This window comes from Cydia splendana, chromosome 5 (assembly GCF_910591565.1).
Source record: "Cydia splendana chromosome 5, ilCydSple1.2, whole genome shotgun sequence".
Classification (NCBI taxonomy): Eukaryota; Metazoa; Arthropoda; class Insecta; order Lepidoptera; family Tortricidae; genus Cydia; species Cydia splendana.
The window spans coordinates 24,564,711-24,568,366 of record NC_085964.1 but is presented as its reverse complement, the minus strand read 5'-3'; the positions used below and the strand labels follow the sequence as shown (position 1 = coordinate 24,568,366).

The following is a 3,656-nucleotide window of genomic DNA, read 5'->3' as shown; positions in this document are numbered from 1 at the left end:
ACAGGATATTAGCTTGCCGCTCTACCAACTAAGCTGAGGCTGAGACTTACCCGTCTGTAACGAATGTTTCCATCATTAACATTACATTACAGTTAACAACATCGTCTGTTTACTTGCCTAAAAATGAAAATGATAACTTTTAAAAAAGATAAACAGCCCGCCAAAAATGATTTATGAATATTTCTGATTTTTACTTTCCACACGAATTATTAATTAATTATTCCTTACCAATAACGTTTACACTATCTGTCTGTCACTCTGCTACCTGTCATCAGAAACTACTATCTGTCATCAGAAAGCTGTAAAAAGTCGTAGAACTTGCGTCGGCGGAGGCGAGCAGCGGGAGAGTGGCGACATGGCGGCGGCGGCGGCGGCGGCGAGAATGGCGCGCTGTCGACGCCGACTCTGTTATTTACATTATAGGGATATTGCCTGTACATACCTATATAAAATAAATTATTTCATGCACGAAATAAAGTACCAGAATAACATTTGAAAAACTTAGACGGCAACCACAATTTCTATTTAATAAATGGGGTAAAACTATAAAGAGTATAAAGTAGCTAACAGTCACGACGCGACGTCGATCTTTACTTTGTTATTTATTAATACTTTCGATGATCTGATGCAGTATCTTGTGAAAAGAAAAAAAAAAACATAAACGGAATTCATTGTTTAATGTGCCACACTTCAAAAATTTTTATTCCGGATAATTATGCCAAAGTATTAATATAATTATTTTTAAAATCTGAGAAATGTTATGAAAGTGAAGGAGCCGAAAGAGGTATGTCAGGATCGTAGCAAGTAGAAATCCGTGGTCTCTGCCTTCCCCTCCGGGAAAAAGGCGTGATTTTAAATGTATGTACCTATCTATTTCTAAAATCAGATTTTACAACATAACAACAAATAATAATACCTAATTGGAGACAGCCTTACACAGATCGACCTAGCCACAAATTAAGCAAAGCTTGGACTATGGGCACTAGGCGACGATATACATACTTATATAAATCGATATAATATAAATACTTAGATACATAGAAATTCTAAACAAGTACATAACTATACATTTTTTCTTTCTTTTTTTTTGTATGTAATCTAGTGACATGTATTGTATATAATATATCTTATGCGATAAATAAATCACCATATATAATAGTATTACCAACTTGCATCATTACAATGCCCGTACAGTAACAGGCGGTGTCACCATTTTGCAATACTGCCTCACGTTTACTTCGAGGCGCGAGCACCCAGCGATACAATTCGGACAGTATATGCTCACTGACTTGAACTGATTAGGGGTGCCAACAATCGTACTAACTATGGGCTTAGAAAATGGGTAATTGCACACGTAAACATCCTCGCCTACCAACTCTCTTCCTGGCCGGCTGCATTTCTGGTTATGAAACAATTAAAAATCTTAGTATAGTCGCCATCAGATATACCGGAGCCGCAGTGGCCAAGGTGCTCAGAAATAGAAAATATCTGAACACTTTACGCTGCCAAAACCTGTACACGTGCAACCTGTGGATCAACTACACCAAAAAACTTTTAGTGCTCTGCGTGTCCAGTATAACAACGCCTTCAGGGGTTTGTTGGGGCTGCCCTGGCGATGCAGCGCGTCGGGATTGTTCGCCGAGTGGAGCACATACGGCTTCCACGCAGTGCTGCGTAAGAGGGTGGCGTCCCTGTAGCAACGCGTGCGGGGCAGCACCAACACACTCCTGAAGGTGATTGCGGAAAGCGTCGATGTCTTATAACTCACTAGATGTCAATGCATGTTCGATCCAATGAGCGTTATATGTTCCACTAACATTAACGTTTAATTTTATAGTTTAATTTTCTTTGTTACCTACTAATAGTCTTGTAGACAAAAATATGGATATCTGGTGTCTGAAATAAATATTTTCATTTTCATTTACTGAACACTCTAACGCCTTGACAATAGAGCGTGTTCAGATATTTTTGAGCACCGCGACAGCTCCGATATATGACCATAAATTGGTCAAATCAAAGGTAAATTTAGGTCTTGCCCAAATACCTTTAAAGTCGATCATTCGTTGCATTTGAGCTGACATTTGGCATATTTATAAAAAATAAACTGGTAATTATGCAAATTGCAATCTTATGGTTACATCAAGCTGATTTGATATTAAATACTCTGGTATATATTATCAAATTAGCTTGATGTCATCATAATATTACCTCCGGGTGGGCGTTGGAACTGTGCGGTAATAGTACACTACGATACAAGTGGGAAAATTAGGAAAGTTTGCTTGTTGCGACCGAAAGTAGTGTTTTAAATCCACACGAAATGCGAATTACCTTTTCGCACTTGTATTGTACAACGTTTTACAGTACATATAGCCCTTTATATTTTCTACATACGCCCGTATAGTGTTAGTTACCACACTAGGGCGGTAAATTAGCACAATATGTACTGTATAACAACTCAACTCAACCTCATAGAATTTGGAATTGGTAGAGTCGTCTAGATAATATGTAGTAACTTATTTTACTTATGACTAGATCACAATTTTATTAATTCATAAACATTATTCGTAGGTACATTCAAAGTCAATCTTAAAATCTATTGGCTCCTCTACACGATGGGCCAGCGCCGGCCACTCTAAGGGACGCATTTATGCGTTAGAGGGAGCAAGTGATATTGCTATCTCATTCTACCGCATGGCTGCGTCCCTTGCAGTGGCCGACGCTGGCCCATCGTGTAGAGGAGCCTTATGACTTACATCATCAATGTTAACACGGCCACCAGGAGCGATTATCTTAAAATCAATATATTCCCCAGTTTCAAGTCCTGTAAAAAATACTATAATAAATATTCCCATCTTACCCTCACATAGACTATGGCTTACAAATGTTGCCAACTCCATAATAACTTAAAACATATAATTTGAATTATCATTTGTTCACCCTATATCTTGCTAAATTATGAAAAAATTCAATGAACTCTAATACATAATATAGAACGTACGAATCATAATTAAAAATTGGAAATTAATATGTACCTCGTATAAGCTTGAGGTCGCAATAATGCGGATCAACGGTGCGAGCGGCGGCGAGCAGCGGAGCAAGTGCGAGCAGAAAGCAGGTGAGCGGCGACATGGCGGCGGCGGCGGCGGCGGCGTGGATGGCTCGCTGTCCACGCCGACTCCGTTATAAAGCCCGCTACGAATGACGTCATACCATCGGGCATAACTATTTAATGACCGTTTTTGAACCTAATTGCATGGATATAAGTTTCACTGTTGGTTAGTTAAGATTGATATAGTTAGCCATGCAATAACACGTGTAACGACCATATCTAATTTTATTGTTTTAAAGGGTAAATGCATCAGTGGTTGTCGATTGACTAATAGCTAGCCTTTCTTGTTTATTTTGGCTAATTGTTTTAAGAAAGGAGGAACATCGTATATGCACAATTAGTTTTAATTAATTCGTAAGATATATCGTACTAAACTTTTATTAATACGGTACGCCACCCTTCCGTCCTCTTTCTCTCAGGGGGTTCGGTTTTTTTGCTCATTAGTTCGTGTAGCTATGAAAATATTAGCCTAGAACCTCGTTTGCTTATACTATAACTATACTATACCTTACCTACTTTGCTCAATCTGATGATCATTATATAAATG

The 3,656-nt window shown here is 38.5% G+C and overlaps 1 long non-coding RNA gene across 1 annotated transcript; it reads right to left on the bottom strand.

Annotated features, from left to right (window-relative positions):
• Nucleotides 1-662: 662 nt before the first annotated feature.
• Nucleotides 663-3,187, bottom strand: LOC134790313 (uncharacterized). Its single transcript, XR_010144179.1, has 3 exons — nt 3,033-3,187; nt 2,754-2,821; nt 663-1,399 (listed from the first exon to the last, which is right to left on the bottom strand). It is a non-coding gene; the product is annotated as an uncharacterized LOC134790313 (long non-coding RNA).
• Nucleotides 3,188-3,656: the final 469 nt, after the last annotated feature.